The sequence below is a fragment of the Heterocephalus glaber genome, unplaced genomic scaffold, assembly GCF_053883595.1.
Source record: "Heterocephalus glaber isolate CG9 unplaced genomic scaffold, H.glaber_assembly_v1.0 deba00001745, whole genome shotgun sequence".
NCBI classification, from domain to species: Eukaryota; Metazoa; Chordata; class Mammalia; order Rodentia; family Bathyergidae; genus Heterocephalus; species Heterocephalus glaber.
This window is the reverse complement of record NW_028258451.1, coordinates 3,407,340-3,426,458: the sequence shown is the minus strand read 5'-3', so window position 1 is coordinate 3,426,458 and position 19,119 is coordinate 3,407,340. Positions and strand designations below refer to the sequence as shown.

Here is a 19,119-nt window from a genome sequence, read left to right as displayed (position 1 = left end):
CCCTGACATTTCTTTCTAATTGTGGTGTCTGCAGTTTTTCCTGTCACGTGGCTATGTGGATCTTATTAATCCTTGGTGGTGCTTGGGCATGATCTGAAGTCTTACTTTGCATTTTGGAGTCTGTTCTTATGCTCATATTTCTTTTTGTCTGTAGCATCTTAGTCTTTTATTTGTGATCCTTTCTTGGCTCATATTTAGGCCAACTTATTTAGGCCATAGTTTTGGCTCATTTCAAATATTTGGTTCCTGTGAATTTCTTTTTTTTTTTTTTTCTGTTTTAGTTTCTTTCTTTTGTATAGAGGCTTTCTTCAAGTCTTTCTCCTCTAGCCTCTCATCCATTCTAAGAAGGCTGTGGCAAAGCAGAGGGGAACCCTGTGGAAGGGTGAAGCTAGCTCCATGATGTGCTACACTTGGGGTAAAAAGGCAAGAAACAGCTGTCGGGATAAAAGCCCTTGAAACATTTATAGCAGCACAATTGAGATGGATGGAAGGAGGGGAGGGGGGGAGATAAAATAATTAAATGTGTTATGTTCATGTACCAACACTACACAAGGAATGTAATCATGTGGTGCAAACATGTACTAATGAAAAATTGAATTGAAAAAAGTCCTTGAAATGCCATAATTGGGCTGCCCTTGAAAGCACATCAGATTCTTTTGTCCATAGACCAATTTTGCTGCACAGAACTCCTCCCCTTCTTTATTTTTTGCTTAATCAAGAGCCAGACAATGCTAGATAAGAAAAAAAGGGGAAAGGGCTGGGCACGGTGCTGTATGCCTACAATCTAGCACTTAGGAGGCCGAGGCAGGAGGGTCACTGTGAGTTTGAGGGCAACCTGGGCTTCATAGTAAGTTCAAGCACAGCCTGAACTACATAGTGAGATCCTGCCTTTTTAAAAAAAAAAAGAAAGAAAAAGAAATAAAAGGGAAAGGGCTGAGTCCAAGTTTCAGAACAGATTTTTTTTGGTACCAGGGATCCAACTCAGGTCCTTCCACTTGTGCAGCAGGCAGCAAAACCACTGAGCCAAATCCCCGGCCCCTCAGAATAGACTTTGAATGAACTGTGCTTCCCTGTCTGCTTTCTGTAGCCCTGAGAGCCCCCCGCTTCCACTGCCACTCTGTCTGGGGTCCTTGCCCCTACCTTGCCCACCTGCTCAGATTCGCAGTCACAGCCTCTTGCACTCTTTCTGTGGCTGTTGATTTATACTTCTTCCTTTCAGTGAATGTGATGAGTTGATCTTAATCAACTACATGTGCAATGTTTTTTCACTCTTGTTTTAAGTAGTGCTGGGGTTTGGGTAATGGTCTCATGCTGGCTAGGAAAGCTCTCTATGTCTGATCCATGGCCCAGCCTTGCGTGGTTAGATCTGGGGGTCCTGGAATGCTTTGTATCCTGTTTCAGGCCCTGGGTTTTTACCTCGCCTGGTATTATCTGTATTGCTGTGGCTGGTTCTGATGACCTAACTGAGCAATACAGCTATGTTAAAGAACAACAGATAGAAATATACAGTGTACCTTTTTTTATACCAGGGATTGAACTCAGGACCTTGCACTTTCGAGGCAGGCATGGGACTACTGAGCTAAATCCCCAGCTGTCCAATGCACTTTTTTCTTTGGTAATGGGGATCGAACTTAGGACCTTGAGCTTGCGAGGCAGGCGGCGAGGCAGGCGGCGGAACCACTGAGCTAAATCCCCAGCTCCCTTGCACTTTTAATTACAACAATTAAAACCACTCTGGCCAGGCGTGGTTATGCATGCATGAAATCCCAGTACTTGGGAAGCTGAGGCAGGGTTAGGGTGGATCCTCTGATACCTTCTGAGCCAGTACTGCTGGCTGAAGGCCTTGTCACAGTGGTGACATGCATAGGGCTTCTCCTTTGTGTGTGATGGAGTCTAAGAGTTGGCCGAAAGACTTCCCACAGGGAGTATACCTGTAGGCCTTCTCTTCAGTGTGATAAAGTGTGAATCTGATGCAAGATTGGGTCCTAGCTGGATTGGAAGGGTTTCCCATAGTCATGACATTTATAGGGCTTTTCTGCATTGTGAGTGTGCTGCTGGTGTCCAGTGTGAGTTTGCAGCTCTGGGGGAGCATATCCCACACTGTGTGCATGCATAGGGCTTCTCTCCAGTATGAATCCTCTGATGCACATCAAGGTCACTGTACTGGTCAAAAGCCTTCCTGAACCAGTACACTCATAGGGCTTTTCTCTGGTGTAGCAGCACAGAATAACATCTGACAGATTTTCCACACTGAATATGGTTTATAGCTTCTTTGTGGTCTGAATTGTTAGGGCTGGTGAAAGATGAGACCATGGGGAAATCACCATTTGTGCAGGTTATGGACGCTCAGAACACACTCCCCTGTGTGTTTCCACACTCTCATTGACACACTCCAAAGTGCTTCAACTCATGTTTTCTTAGTCACACTGTGGTTCATGGAGCCTCCATCATTCTTGCAGTCATCAGTGTATTCCACTAGACAATTTCTGTCTTAAAAAAGGAGACATCAAAGTCAAAGTCACAGGCCAGGGATTTAGCTCAGTGGTTCCGCCACCTGGCTCACAAGTGCAAGGACCTGAATTCAATCCCTGGTACCAAAGCAAAACAAAGTCAAAGTCACTCATGAGGTTTTTTTTTATTTCTCCTTTCAATGCTCACAAGTATATTCATGTAAATGCTTGGACAGAAGGCTCTAGAAAGCTGACTGTTGTCACAGGGCTTCAGATTATCAATGAAAACCAAATTGTTTCAACTTTTTAACCTGTGAGTCAAGTTTATGAAGTGCACTCTTCTAGGAAATGTCAGAGGTAGAAGGCTTAAACTCGGGTGAAAACTTCCCCTAAGCCCACATATCCAGTGTTGGCTTTGATCACACCTTAACCAGCATTAAGGCCGGGCCTTCAGGAGGTGATCAGGTCACTGATTCCCAAAATTCATGGCAAACCACAAGATAGGTCTGGGCTGCATGTTTCCAGGAGGCTGGTCCTGTGGTCTGAGTGGTGTCCCTCACGTCCTTATGCTGAAGTCCAGACTCTCAGTGTGACTGTATTTGGAGAAAGGGCACTTACGAAAGTGCACAGTCAAATGAGGCCCTAAGAGTGGGGCCCTAACCCAGTGGCATTGGTGGTCTTCCCCCGGCCAAGTCCTGCTGAATTTAACCAGCACCTTCACATTGAGCTACATCTCCACTCTACCCCCCTTAAAATTTTGAGATAGAGTCTCATTAACTTGTTGTGTTCCTTGGGCTGGTCTGGAACTTGCTGTTCTGCCTCAGCCTTCCAGAGTCCTTGGATGACAAATGTGTATCACCCCACTCAGTGACACTGGTGTTGCCCTCTCTCGCTGCCATGTGAGAATGGCCCTGCCAAGCCAGGAGGTCTCACCAGACACAAGCCAAGTGGCTCCTTGGCACCAGGACTGTGAGCAATTACATTTCTGTGGTTTGAGCCACTCAGACTGGTATTTTGTTATGGTGGCCGGAGCTGACTTATATGGTTATGAATGGAAGGAACAGGAGGGGAGAGGGAAGACAGGAGAGGACTGGAAAGGAAGAAGAGGAGGTCTAGTGACCAGGTTCCAGGCCTGGTGCTAGTTGCATCCGGGAGCTCTGGGTTGCTCTGTGCAGATAACAGGTGAGGAGTTTCACTTTCAGGGTGCCCAAGGCTCCCTGGAGACCCCTGTGATCACCTGGGAAGTGGTTTCATTCCTGGACCCCTAACAGCAGAGTAGACTGGGCTCAAGAGTGGAGGACCCCTCAGCCTGGATGAGGCTGGCCAGGAATATACTTCCCTTTCTCCAAAGCAGCTGTTCTGGGTAGGGCAGAGGTCCTCAGAGGGCTGGGCAGAGGAGCAGTGGGGGCTCTGTACCCCTCAAGCCCACACCCCAGCTCCCCCTGACTTCCAAGGGTCTCAGATGGGTGGCAGGGACCAGACTTCCTTCCCTGCCCCGGTCCTGAAAAAGTGACCAGGCCTGTGTTGGGCATCCCACAGGGGCCAGTGACAGAGCCAAGGAAAGGAGGGCCAGAACTGCTCACCGTGCCAGGACCCTGAGGAAGGGGAAATGGAGGCAGGGCCACAAAATAGCTGCAGGACCAGAAAGTGTCACAGGGCAAAGTAGGCTGGTCTCAGAGCAGCGACATGGGGGTGGGACAAGGAGAGTGGCCTGCCTGCACATGGGGCAGCCACACTCCTCCTTTCTAGACTGTGCCACCAAATGTGCTTTGTCCCTCTGAAACAGTGTGGCATGATCATCTCAAATCTTCCACCAGACCCCTGTATGTGGCATGAGTGCTGAAGCCACCCACCTATGCACCCTGTGAATACTGCATCTGCACTTCCATTTACACACACACATGCCCTGCTGGGGTATCTTCCATTTGCATGGTGCTTCCTGAGGGGGAGTAAGAAACTCATTCCCATTCTTCCTACCCTAGGTGCCCTCATCTGCCTTGCAGGCCCTGGACCTGAGTGCTCGCCATGGTCTCGCCCACATTCTTTTTTTTTTTTTGGTACCGGAGATAGAACTCAGGACCTTGGGCTTGCGAGGCAGTCGCTGGAACCACTGAGCTAAATCCCCAGCCCATCACCCACATTCCTAAAAAGCCCATTCCCTTGGAAGCCAGGACTGACCCAGGCATTGTGAAAGGGTAGCTTGTGGCCATTCTCACCTTTCTCTTCCTATGCTTGGGACACTTCTCCCTGCATCATCCCTTGGTTCCTGCCCGTGGTGAGATGGTGCCTGAGGCCTCTGGGGCCTTGTAGGGGCCTGGCCACTTGTAGCTACTGGAACCATGTCATGCTAATGATGGTCTCACTCTCAGGCAGGCTCTTCTGAGACTGTAGCTCCTAAAAACTCTGGAGGCTAGGAACTCTATGGTCTCAGTTGTGTGGGGACAACCTCTCTCTGGGCCCTATATCTCTTTAAACAGAAAGCATATATTTTTCAGGCAACCAAGGACTCAGATCCTCTAAAATGATTGGAAAAAGAAGAAAGAGGACAGCAAATTTAGTGCCAAAATGGGAGATTGCATCTCCACAATGCCAGGACTGAACCTGACCTGGGCAAGAGGGCCAGCACTGGTAAGGCAGCAATAAACACATGAGAAATTGGCTGGAGCAAGGCTGTGGCTCCAGCAAGGCTGAAACAAGATTTTGTATCAAATAAAAAGTTTAGGCTGCATGGTGGTACAAATGTATAATCCCAGCATGATGGGAGGCTGAGGCAGGAGAATCCCATGTTTGAGCCTTGGCAAGTTACCAACTCAGCAAAACCCTGTCTCAAAATTTAAAAAAAGGTCTGAAAATGGAGCTCAGTGTGAAGGTCCTGGGTTCAATCCCCGGTACCTCAAAAATAAAAATAAAAATCAGTGTTGTTGATGCTTCAGTGGATGAGGAGTAAGAAGGGCAGTGTTGGGGGTGGTGTTCACGCGGTCCTGCAACTGTGGCCTAAAGCAGCCACTCAAGGGATTTAGCTCAGTGGCACTGTGCCTGCCTTGCAAATGCAAGGTCCTGAGTTCAATCCCTAGTACTGGGAAAAAAAAAAGTAGCTGGCAGAGGCCAGGGTCTGGCTCCAGGGCAAGAGTGCTCTGCACCCTGAGGGTAGGTGACCAGGGAGGAATGCTCAAGGTGAAACTAGGGCCAGTGAGGTGTGTCAGTGTCCTGTGGAGCCTATAATAAACTACCACAAAAGTCTAATCCTTTCCTTCCTTCCTTCCTTCCTTCCTTCCTTCCTTCCTCCCTTCCTTTCTTCCTCCCTCGCTTCCTCCTTCTTTCTTTCTTTGACAGGTCATGGTAAGTACTTCAGGCTGGCCTTGAACTAATTAGTTGTCTTGGTTACTTCCTTGTTGCTGAAACAAAATACCTGATACTCATAAGTTAAAGGAGGAAAAGTTTATTTTAGTTCATTTTGTAAAAGTTTCTTTCCATATTTGGCTGGCTCCAAGGCAAGGCAGCATGGCAGAAAAGAAACAGTCCATGGCAGGGTAGGCAGAAAGCAGTAGAACAGCAGCATTGAGCCTCCCTTTCCCTTTTATTCCATTCAGGCTATAAGCCTATCAGTTGGTGCCATGAATACCCAGTGTGGGTATTCCCATTATTCATACCCAGAGCTATGCTAAACCAATGTGTGGACTAAATTAGTTATCACATACCCTTAATCCATATTCACATACCTTAGATCCAGGAACCTCAGAAAAGCCCCACCTATGAGGACATGAGGCTTTGGGGGGATATCTAGATACAAGCTACAACACTAGTAGGCCAGGCTGCCCATAAAGTCATGATGATCCTGCTGCCTCAGCCTCCCAAGTGCTGGAATTACAGGTATGCAACACCATGCCTGGCTAATCCCAGCACTTAGGAGGCTGATGCAGGAGGATCACCATGGGTTTGAAGCCAGCCTTGACTGCATAGTGAGTTCAAGCCCAACCTAAACTACATAGTAAGACCCTGACTCAAAAAACCAAAAATCAAATTAAAAAATAAAGGTCTTGTAATGAAATATCAAGAGGATAATCCAAGCCAGGTGAGATGGTGCACTAATTCCAGTACTAAGGGACCCTGAGGGAGGAGGATTAAAAGTTTGAGCTTAATTTGTGCAACTTAAATTGTTGAGAGCAATGGTACATAATTTTTGGGAAAAATTTTTTTTTGGTTCTTTTTTTTTTGGTGCCGGGGATTGAACTCAGGACCCTGCGCTTGCAAAGCAGGCGGTGGAACCACTGAGCTAAATCCCCAGCCCAGGAAAAATCATTTGATTAGGCCTAGTTCTGCCTACAGGCTAGCTATGGCATTTCAAGACAGGACTCCATTTTGGTCTCTGGTCACAACTGAGACCTCAAAGATCCTGTGATGCTGTGGCTCCAGGGCAAGACCACACATGTGGGAGACATTCTGGGAGGAACCAAATCTTCATCTGCATAGTTCCTCATTGATCTAGGAATTCCGCCACTCCCCAGTTATCTGTTACATTTGTTTCTCCCTATGTACTGAATAAAAGGTTCAGCAAGCTCAGAGGCTTTTGTCTTAGCTGCTCAGAGCAGGCCCAAAGCTCAGCTTCTTCTCCAAGTCTCATTTTTTCTACCTTTCCTGTATAATGAGTTAATTTGCCTTGTGCTGCCATGGCTCGCAGGAGACTAGGATTTACTGCAGAGGTTCTAGTAATGTCCCCTTTCCCTGTTCCCTACATTAAGTGACTTAGCAAGACTCTGTCTCAAAAATAAAATAAAAAAGGGCTGGAGATGTAGTTCAATGTGAAGGCTCTGGGTTTAATCCCCAGTACCAGTAGAAAGAAAGGAGAGAGGGACGGAGAGGGGATGGGAGGGGAAGGAAGAGAAAGAAAACATTGTGATGTATTAAAGTCAGTAAGGCAGACTTTATTCAAAAGAGGCTATTATAGGAGCATTTTGTAATAGGGCTTCAGACTTCAGAGAGGCTGAAGTCAACTCCAGAACAAATACGCTGAGATATGTGTTCTAGAGAAATGAAAATACGTTCACATGAATACCTGTACACAAATGGTCATAGCAGATTTCCCCCATAATAGTAAAAATGAAAGAAATGACCAAAATGCCCTTTAGTGATTGAATGGCTAAATAATTTCATGTACATCCACATCATGGAAAACTGCTTGGCAGTAATGAAATATTGATAAATGCAGCAACCTAGATAGATCTCAAGAACATTATACTTAATGAAAAAAATAAAACAAGCTGAGCATGGTGGTACACACCTGTGATCTCAGACTCTGGGAGGCTGAGACAGGAGGATCATAAGTTCAAAACCATCCTGGGCAACTTAGTAACTTAGCAAGACCCTGTCTCAAAAATAAAGAGTAAAAGAGGGCTTGAGATATACTTTTTGTGTGGTGAGAACACTAAAATGTACTAATTTAGCAACTTTAAAGAATATAATACATTTTTATTAGCCATAATCCTCATGTTGTATAAATCACACAAAGTTTAGGTTCACTGCACAAAAAGTAAAAAATGCAGACAACCAAAGAGGAAATGATCAGTAGTCAACATCTGAGAGACAGACTGTTACCACCACATACATGGTATGTTTGAGAAGCCTTCCTACATGAGCACAGATATATCTGCTAACCACTGTAATGAGCTTCTGCTCAGATGGGGGACAGAATGGAGTGGACTAGGAGGGTGAGAGTGGAATCAGGGAGAATGGAAGCAGCAACTGTCAACATAGAGGCCTGGACTCAGATGGTGAGGAGATTCACTGTTTACCATGGATCCAGAATCACTTGTGTCACAAACATGGGAGTGAGGGAGCAATACCACCTCTTGCTCTGGACTAATGTACCTGGTAAAGGTTATACCTTTTACTGGGATGGCCAAAGAGGGAAGGGAATCAAGACATGCTATTTCCAAGTGGAGAATACAGGTGAGCAGTTAGGTTTATAGCTCCAAGCTCAGAGAAGAAACTGGAGCATCAACACAAAGATATTTAGGGCCACAAGACTTATAGGAGAACAATGAAATTACAGAAAGAAGAGAACTATGGACCAAGGGAACTCTGATTCACAGATCTAATAAATAAGAAGAAAGTCTATATCTTTTTCATTTTCCTTGGCAGAGTTAATAAGAGTATAGACAGTATTGTTTAGATTTTTATGTATATAACCCAGCTTCATCTTATATTTAAAATAATTTATTAAATTTACTTAAATTTATTAAATTTATTTTGTCTTCTTGATTAGTCAAATTCCATGACATATTGGTTTATATTGGTTTCTCAGTTTCCCCTCATATTTCCTTTAGTTTTGCTTTATATTTTTGCTATGGTGTCTAGTGAATAAATATTGAAGAATTATATCTTCAGGCCAACAGTGGAGCAGTTGCACAGGCCTCAGCCAGGGCCCTGCCCAGACACCAGCAGCTTGGGTGTGCAGGCCCAAGCCAGAGGTCTGCCTGGAAAACACCTGCCCAGGCACATAGGCCCCAGCCAGAAGCCTGCCAAGATACCATCGGTAAATGCATACAGACCCCAGCCAGAAGCCCACCTGGACACCACTGGTTTAGCAGTGTGGACCCCAGCTAGAAGCCTGCCCAGACACCAGCAGCTTGGGCACACAGGCCCCAGCAAAAGGCCCACCTGGAGAACAGCTGTGTAGGCTCACAGGCCCCAGCCAGAGGCTTACCCAGATACCATTGCTAAATGTGCATAGGCCCCAGCCAGAAGCCTGCACGTGGGGATCCAGAAGGCCATCATTCTGGACTCAGGAATTGGCACAGTGGTAAGCAGCAGGAAGAAGGCCTCTCTGAGGCTTGTTGATAACTGAAGCCCACTGGAGGGGGAGGCCAAAGAATTACCTCAAGAAAAGCACAGCAGACTGCATTGGTTGAAATGAGAAGACACCTAAACAAGTCTCAAAACCAGACTTCCAGATCACCAAAGGCAACCCCAGAGGGCAATGAGATGGAACAATCTGAAACTCAACCAGCTGGTCTCCCTGAACTGTCAATGAAAGAGGATCTGGAAAAAAATAAAAACAGAAATAATTTTTCAGATAACAGAGATTGTGTCCATAGTGAAAGACATGATTAATAACTCTAGAGCAGACACAGATTAAAAAAATAAGGAAGTGAGGTACATGATGGAATCCCAGAGTAGGAAACAAATGGAATCCATAAAACAGATGCAAACAGATGTCCAGGAGATTAAAAATTCCACTGAAAGTTTATGCAGCTGAATGATCCAATGCAAGGCCAGAATATCAGATATAGAAGACAGGACTGTGATTAGTGACCAGGAAAAGAAAAATTTCTTAAAAATAGCAAGGGACCATAAGAAATCAATCCAGCAGCTACTAGATGATGTAAAGAAAAATAACAAGACTGATTGGAGTCAATGAAGAACCAGGAGATAGTGAAAATGGCATAAAAAAAACTGTTCACAGAAGTAATGGCAGAAAACTTCCCAGGCAGGGGAAAAGAATTTGACATGCAAAAAAAAAAAAAAAAAAAAAAAAAAAGAATTTGACAGTCAGATAAGTGAGGCATATAGAACTCCAACTAATCATAATTTTATAAAAATCTACACCTAGGCATATAATAGTCAAGATTCCAGAAACCCAACAGAAGAACAAAATACTACAAGCAGTTAGAGAAAAGAAACAAATCACATACAAAGGAAAGCCCTTCAGAATCACAGCAGACTTCTCAATGCAAACTCTCAAGTCAAGAAGAGGTTGGAGTGAAGTATTTAAAGCCCTAAAAGAAAACAACCTCCAACCCATATTGATGTACCCTGCAAAATTATCTTTCAAAACAAATGGAGAAATAAGATACTTTCATGACAAAGAACACCTAAGGAACTTCATGAATACCAAACTAGCACTCCAAAAATTTTTAAATATCCTAGGAGAAGACAATGAGGATCACAACCCCCGGAAACCCAGCAGAATGAATCCAGCAGGCAAGACAAGAAATTAGATGCAAAAGTGGAGAATCCAACAATAGGAAAAGGTCATGACAAGGATAAGTCAATATGTATCAGTTATAACCATCAATGTCAACGGTCTCAATTTACCAATCAAAAGAAATAAGACTGGCAGAATGGGTCAAGAAGCAAGATCCAACAATATGCTGCACACAAGAAACGCACTTACTTCAAAAAGAAACTCATACATTGAAAGTTAAAGGGTGGGCCAACACCGTGAGGAACTGAGGGAGGATGGTGACCCACATGGCTCATTGCAGACAACATGGTGGTGGTGTCTGTGAGCCAAGTGAGTGTCATGGCAGCACTGGCAGGGTGGCCCAGGGAGAGGCTCCAGTGCTTCTCTCCCCCCCTCAGCCTGAGCCAGGGGAGGCCTGGTGGTCCAGGGGATGGAGGGGCTTCACTGCCCAAGAATGAGAATTCTTTTCACCAGGATATGGAGACTGTTCAATCACAAGGAACACAGTTATCATTGTTGGGTTGGATAATGCATGGAAAATTACCATCCTTTACCAATTTTCTATGAATGAAGATGTACATACATCCCCTACAATAGGAAGTAATGTAGAAGAGATAGTAATTAATCATATATGTTTCCTGATGTGGGATATTGGTGGCCAAGAATCTCTTCACTCTTTCTGGAATACTTACTATACTAATACAGAGTTTGTAATAGTTGTTGTGAACAGTACAGACAGAGAAAGGATTTCTGTAACTAGAGGATAACTCTACAAAATGTTAGCTCATGAAGACCTAAGGAAAGCTGGACTGCTGATTTTTTAAGATAAACAAGATGTTAAAGAATGCATGACTGTAGCAGAAATCTCCCAGTTCTTGAAGCTCACTTCTATTAAAGATCACCAGTGGCATATCCAGGCATGCTGTAGTCCTACTGGCTAGGGATTATGCCAAGGGCTTGAATAGATGATGTCACGATTTAAGATTAGGTGATTTCTACTGACCTCTTCTCATAGACTTTGTAAAAACAAAGTGCTGGACTTTACCTGAAAGCTGCAAAAATTAATGGTGTAGATATATTTATAATAAACTGATTTAAACTTTTTCTAAAGAAGAAAAATTAAGACCCACTTATTTGAAAACAAGGATGAAGTTTCATCTTCCAATTTGTTTTCTCATTAATTCCTTCCAAAATATGTTATTAAAGCTGTGATTGATATTTTTCCTCATAATAAATCCTCTCAGGACATTGTAGAGCCTGTGGTAACTACAAAGGGAGAAGAAGACATTTTGAACTTTCAAGAGATTTACTGTCAGTGTAACCCTCCCTAGTTGAATGTTCTCTTCTTGTTCCATTAAGTCAAAATACAAATCAGCACATACTATTTCCAATATTTTGAAATGTAATGTTACTTACAAAACGTATTTTGCTTAAGGCTGTGTATGTATTGTGTATATACCTCAAGTTCAAGTTGGCGGCTTTGATGTATGTCCCAAGAAAAGCAAATAACAAAAATTAATATCCTAAGTTGCTACCATAATGAGATAAGTACTGGCACTGGTGTTAAAGTGCTGTTTTGTACTTTTCTCCTACGTTATATGTACTGTACTAACCAACTACCCTAATCATTGAGCTGGTCTTCAAAAACAAAAAAACCGAGAGAAAAAAATGGAAAAGCTTGACATAATATACCTATTTTTTTGTTGCATAATAGCACACATAGAAACATAGCTCAATCGAGTAGATTGTCAGATTCTTGGCTTGGTATTACTAAAGGACCAAATTGAACAGTGAAGAATTACCACATTTATTCCTTTTGTTGGTTTTCTAAATTGCTGAATAAATTGTTAATCCATTAATCAGTTAATCATAAATTGTGATTAAACTATCCAGTGATTTCTTCTTCTTTTTTCTTTGGTACCAGGGATCAAACTTGGGACCTTGCGCTTGCGAGGCAGGCAGCGGAACCACTGAGCTAAATCCCTGGCTAGTGATTTCTTCTTAATAGAAAACTATTATGTGAAACATATCTATCCAGAGTGGTAGCATTCTAAAACTATTGAACAGTACAAGCACCCAAAGATAAATGTAAACATATTGTATACCTAAAATGTACCAATAAAAGAATTTAAGCAAAAAACCCCTATTGAACAATTTAGCTACAGTCTTTTAAGGCACTGAATTATATGCCAAGCAGTTAAAGTGAATTAGAGAGTAGGAGCGAGGCGTACTTTCAAAGCAGTATTGGTAAGTCCTAAATTTGGGAATCTCTTATTTTAGGAGTTGGAACAGTTTGAGATTTTGTTTCTGTAAGTTTTCTTAGATTTCCCTCCACCACATAAAGGCATTGCTTAACAATCACAAAGTGCAATTTTTTAATGCTTTTGTGAATTTGATTGAGAAATTGATTGACATGGTATATTATTTATACTAAGAAATAACTTGACCCAAAACACCTTTTATATTTGTATAGGGTTTTTTGGCTTGTCTTTTACTATCTTTAAAGGTGTTTTTGTCATAATTATAAACAAAATTAACCTGTGTTAAAACATATTTTGGGGTACTCTATTCATGTATCTTTCATGCTCTGAAATTTTGAAGGTTAATTCAAAATGGCATGTTATACAATATTCAAGAAAAATAACTACTCTTTTGTATGGATAGGATGCTTTATTACTTAAAGTTTATTATTTTCATAATTACAACCTACAATTTAGAAGTTTGAAAGGTAAGAGAAAATTCTATAAAGAGAGCCCAAATAAAGCTGAACTGGTTTGTAGATGGTTAAAACTCTCTAAGAAGTGCCACTTAGCTTTTGGCAATATATATCTGTCCTTTTCAAGTGCAGGCCCTCAAGCCAGAGTCAACAATGTAAAATATCACAAATGACTCTAAGACATTCATCTTACACAAGCAAGCATGGAGATATAGATATGTATTTATATAATATATACATACTTTTAATCTTATATTGGTCCACTCAGTATACATATTTTAACAAAAGATAAGAATCTATAATCCAGTAAAACATACATTAAGATTAGGGTACACTTATTACATCAACAGTTGATGTTTATATGTTACAGACAATATTTTCCAGAGTGTTTTTTTTATTAAAAAGTATTTTTAAAAGCATTTCAAACATTTATGTTCCCAGTGCAAAACAAGGTTGTTCAAGTCAACTTATCTTTCTTCCGAAGAGTAAGGGGAAGGAAAAAAACCTCCCAGAAAATTCAACCTACAGCTCCCAATGCTACCTTCTCAATCAATGTTTGCAGTAAATCCTTAGTCAATGAATTAGTTTATCAAAATTAAAGCCTTGTGATTATGATTCAGTCCTTGCTTCATATGTGTGATTTTTTATGCTGCAATGTTTCTATTTACAAAAGTAGAAAAGTTATTAGCAGTGCAAGAAAATGGTTTAAGTTTGTTTTAAATGCCAGCTGTCCAATTGTGTGTAAAAGAAAGAAAGCACCGTTTCAAGATGAAATTAGATATTTTGCATTTAATTATACACTAGGTAATAACTTAGTCTGTTAATATTGATGAATACCACCTTGACTTGTGACTTGTGACCCCAGAGAACTTTGGTTAGTTTTCAGGCACACTTTTCTTTATCCTGGTATTTAATAAATTACCTAAGTCAGTGACACATGCTTAAAAGTAAGTGTACAATTACAGACTACTTCACATCTATCTCAAATTCAACTTTCTGCTAGGTCTTGGCTTGTTTGCTAATGGCCTTTTAACACATGAAAAATTTTGGTATTTTGGCAGCTCTTTTCTTTTCCAGTTGAATTTCTTTTTTTGCTAGCTTGTCAATTTTATAGGCAAAAAACAAGGAGAGTAAATACACTAAACCACAAAGATGAACGAAAAGCAATATGATATAATATGTGTCACTTTTCCACTTGTATTCAGTGAGTTTTTATATTTCAAGTAGTTGAGCCTTCATTAAACAAGAAACAAAAGAAAGAAAAATTAAAGTACTTTCCAGTTCTAGCTTGCTAAAGTTTCTTCTGCAAAAGTACAAGAATAAACCTATCAAGAACTACAGAGGACAATGCCAAAGCAAATGCAGAATGGCTGCATGTTAGGAGTTTTGCTTACTGATGAGTGTATCTTAAGTGATAAAGTTTCTCTGCTGGCACTTAAAAGGAACATTTTCTTACAAATCTTATTTGTAAGAAACTGATTTTGTCAATTAGCAATGTATCTGTTGATCTAAGATTCTTCAAATCCAGAGAAAATTGTTTTTAAAAATATATTTCACACATGAAGCTTTGATGTTTTTATTTAGGAAAAATTTGACTCTCAAATTAAAATGGTTCAACCCAAAGCACCCCTTCTTCAATAGTGGAGTTGATCTATGCAAAATATTTTTCCTTGTCTCTAAAAAACAAATTAAACAGTATTTTACTATAAGGAAATTAAAAAATGCACTTTAAACTAGCCAATTTGTACTAATCATAAAAGAAATAGGTTCTTTCCTTCCCCTCCTTTAATTGTTCAAAGCCAGGGAGAATACTGCACACTATAAGAGCCGCACTGGCTCCCAGCAGAAAAACTCAGGTCAAGGTGACAGGGTAAACACAGAAGCTTGGGTACTCATCCTGTACAGTGAAATAGCAGAGGCGGGCAGAAGCTCACAGTAAATGCACACCAGACAGGAGCCTGTGAAGCTGTCTCATCTGACTTACTGCTTTTCGAGGAAAAAATGAGACAAATGTGAAATAGAGTTTAAAAAAAACCCCTAGACTTTGTCACATTTACAGGAATCTTAAACCCTTTGTATTTCCATGCTCATAGGTAGTTTTGATACACATGGTAAATAGCTTCAATATTCAGGAAGAAGAATATTGGTTTGTTGACAAAGGACAAAAGAATTCTTCATGGTTCTAATATCTCAGATTTACTAAGTCCAATAGCCAGTTCTAAGACTTCTTGTTCTTGCTGGTTCAGTCGGGCAAGCCTCTGCTCTTCCTCTCTCTCACTCTCCCTCTTGGCCCATTCAATCATATCTTCTTCAGAGAGATAAGCACTGAAGTTAGCAAAATTGCTTGGGTCAGCCTGTTTATTGGCAGTAGTAGAAGTAGAAGATGTGAATGGATCATAATGGATCATATCAGGATCTTTTTCTTTGGGGCTATCACTGCCCAGGAAAGGCTGAAATGGATCATTCACTTTAAAGGGATCAGAAGAATCCAATTTGTTTTTGGGTCTTTTCCCAGGTGGTGGTGGGCAGGGTCTTGTTGGAGTTCCAGTCTTTGGTGGCAGTGCTGGGGTACATTTTCATTCTTGACCGATGTTTCCTCAAATGCATTTTTTGGAATGACCACACTGCTGACAGCTTGATGTAGTTGAACTAAAGGGATCTTCATTGTTGGGCTTTGACAATGTGCTGAAGTCAGCAAATCCATTTCCAAATGATTCATTTCCAAAAACAGAAGCAAAGGGTTCTGTTGCTGAATCACTTGCTGCAGTAACAACTGTTCCACCAGGAGCAAAAGGATCATTGTGCTTCAGTGTTTCTACCAATGCATTATTGTTGTTGCTGGGTGCACTGAAAGGGTCAGTACCTGAAGTGGCAAAAGGGTCAGTAGAGGATTAGTTGAAGAAACAGTCAGATGCAAAAAGATCTGAACCTTTGAAAGGATTACTGCTAAATGGGTCAATTTTCCCAAAAGGATCATCTTGGAAAGGATCTCTGCCAACAAAAGGATTGGACTGGAAAATACGCAAGTTTGTATCTGCAACTGGATCTGTCAATGAACTTGATTCTACATTAAATGGATCTTCCTCTTTTACATGTCTGTCACTGTCAACTTCAGGACAAACTTTTTCATTAACAGCTGCAGTCACCACTTCATTTTCATCAGTCATATCAGAAGGTGGTATGTCAGGACTACTTCTTGCAGGAGACTCCTGATGGTGTATGGGCTCAGGCTGTAGGTTGCTCTGGCCTTCAGCAGGTTCATTAAGGTTGGCTGCTTTGCTGCTGCTGGTGCTGAGACTACAATAATCTGTCATGCCATTGATAAGAACACTGTGTGGGCTACTGCACCAATTCAATTGATCATTATGATATTCCAGATCTTTCATTTCCATCAGCCTCATTTGCATTGAACTGATTTTCTGCTGTGAACCTTGAAGGTGCTATTGAAGAGGTTCCAGCTGGGCCTTTCCTGACTCTACACTCTCCCCCAGTTCTGACGTTTCTTGTTGTAGGTGGCTCAGCTCTTCTCTAGCTTTGGCCAGTTCTTCCTCATAAATAGAGATCTGTGATTCTTGACTAGTTATTTCAGCTTTCAAAGATGAGATCAACTGGGCCTCCTCAGCACATTTCTTTCTGACTTCTTTGAGTCGCTCCTCTAGCTGGGCTTTCTGCTCATCCAGTTAATTGAGGAGTTCCTGTACTTGCTGCTTCTGGGCCTGTAGTTTTTGCAGATTAACATTCTCCCTTTGAACTTCATCTTGAAGGTCCTGAACCTCACCTGTCCTCTGTTTAATAGTATCTTCTTTCTCCTTAAGCTCCTGTTCCACATTATTCTTTTCCCCTTCTGGTAGCACCACTCCCAGCACAGAGGAGGAGGCTTCTGGGCTGCTTTACCACTGTTCCCAGAGCCAAAAATAACTACTCTTAACACCAGCTTTTAAAATTACAGGGAAAATTTTGGTAAAGAATAATAGTACATACAATAAAAGCATTGATGAAACTTTGAAAGTTTCTATAAAATATAAATTAATCAATATCTTAAATCCAAATTAGGCATGAAGATCAGTATTAACATTGGATTTTTGTGTTTTATATTTGCTTTAATGTTCAAATACAGATAAAACATTTAATATTTGTCAAAATGCTTTTACAAAAGTAAATCTTAAAGTACTAGAAAAAAGAAAGTTAAAGGGTGGAAAACAATACTCCATGAGACAGGAACACCCCCACCCCCCCAAAAGAGTAGCTAACCTATTTGCAGATAAAATGGATTTCAAACCAACACTAATTAAGAGAGACAAAGAAGCCACACCTGCCTCACAAGCACAAAGTCCTGAGTTTGATCCCTAGTACCGATAAACAATAAAGAGAGAAAGAGAGAGAGAGAGACAAAGAAGGCCACTACATCCTTGTAAAGGGAACAATCCAAGAGGAAGAGATGACAATCATAAATATATATGCACCAAATACTAGTGCATCCAACTATATAAAACAAATATTAACATGAAAATCAAATAAGCACTAATACAATAGTAGTAGTAGTGGAGGACCTCAATACCCCATTGTCACAAATAGATTGATCAACTAGACAGAAAATAATAAAATACTAGAACTCAACCAAACTCTTGAAAAAATGTACTTAATAGATGTTTGCAGAGTGTTCCACCCTAAAAAATCAGAGTACATATTCTTTTCAGCTGCATATGGGTTGTTCTTCAAAATAGACCACATACTTGCTCACAGAACATGTTTAAGTAAATGCAAAGGAATTGAAGTTATCCCATGTATATTATTAGATCATAGTGTGATGAAATTGGAGATCAATAGCAAAAGAAACCACAAATATTTCATAAACACATGGAAATTGAACTCCTGACCAATGGGTCACAAAGGAAATTGAAGAAATCAGACAATTTCTATAATTAAATGACAATCCCAATACAACATATTGGAATCTATGGGACACAATGAAAGCAGTCTTATGAGGGAAATTCATAGCAGTGAATACTCATATTAGGAAAACAAAGCAAGCTCAAATAAACAACCTAATGCTGAACCCCAAGCTTCTAGTAAAAGAAAAGCAGGAAAAACCTAAAATTCATACAAGGGAGGAAATTATAAAGATCAGAGCAGAAATCAATGCAATGGAAACTAAGAGAATGATACAAAAAAATCAATGAAGCAAAGAGTTGGTTCTTCAAAAGAATAAAAAAAATTGATAACCAAGTGGATTCATCTCAGAGATGCAGGGATGGTTAAACATACACAAATCAATAAATGTCTGAAAAAAGAGATCAAAGAGGATATCAGAAAAGGGAAAGACATCCTTTGTTCCTCGGTAGGCAGAACAAACATAGTGAAAATGGCCATACTTTCAAAACTGCTATATAGATTCAATGCACTCCCAATTGAAATTCCAACAGCATACTTCACAGAAAGTGAGAAGACAACCCAAAAATTCATTTGGAACATGATAAGACCTAGAATAGCAAAAGCAATGCTAGGCAACAAAGACAAGGTAGGGGTTATCAGAATCCCCAGTGTGAAACTATACTACAAAGCTACTGTGATAAAAACAACATGATACTGGCAAAGAAACAAACCTGAGGACCAGTAGAACAGCTACTGATTTTTGTGTGTTGACCTTGTATCCAGCTACTCTACTGAATTTGCTGAAGTCTAGAAGACTTTTGGTGGCATTCTTGGGGTCTTCTATATAGAGTATCATGTCATCTTCAAATAATGACAATTTGACTTCATTTCCTATCTTTATTCCTCTTGTGTAATTGCCGTGGCTAATGTTTCCAAAACTATATCAAACAGGAGTGGTGATAGTGGGCATCCTTGTCTTGTTCCTGATTTTAGCATGAAAGTTTTCAGTTTTTGACCATTTAGTATGATGTTGGCTGTTGGTTTTTCATAGATAGCCTTAATCAGGCTGAGATAAAGACCTTCTATTCCAATTTTCTGTAGTGTTTTTATCATGTATG

The 19,119-nt window shown here is 41.0% G+C and overlaps 2 pseudogenes across 1 annotated transcript; one reads left to right on the top strand and one right to left on the bottom strand.

The window, feature by feature from the left end:
- Positions 1 to 10,917: 10,917 nt before the first annotated feature.
- Positions 10,918 to 11,405, top strand: LOC101700526 (ADP-ribosylation factor-like protein 5A pseudogene; annotated as a pseudogene).
- A 1,928-nt stretch (positions 11,406 to 13,333) lies between these two features.
- LOC101711397 (epidermal growth factor receptor substrate 15 pseudogene) lies at positions 13,334 to 17,019 on the bottom strand (annotated as a pseudogene). The gene has a single exon (XR_015447286.1). The product of XR_015447286.1 is annotated as an epidermal growth factor receptor substrate 15 pseudogene (transcript).
- Between the last annotated feature and the right edge of the window lie 2,100 nt (positions 17,020 to 19,119).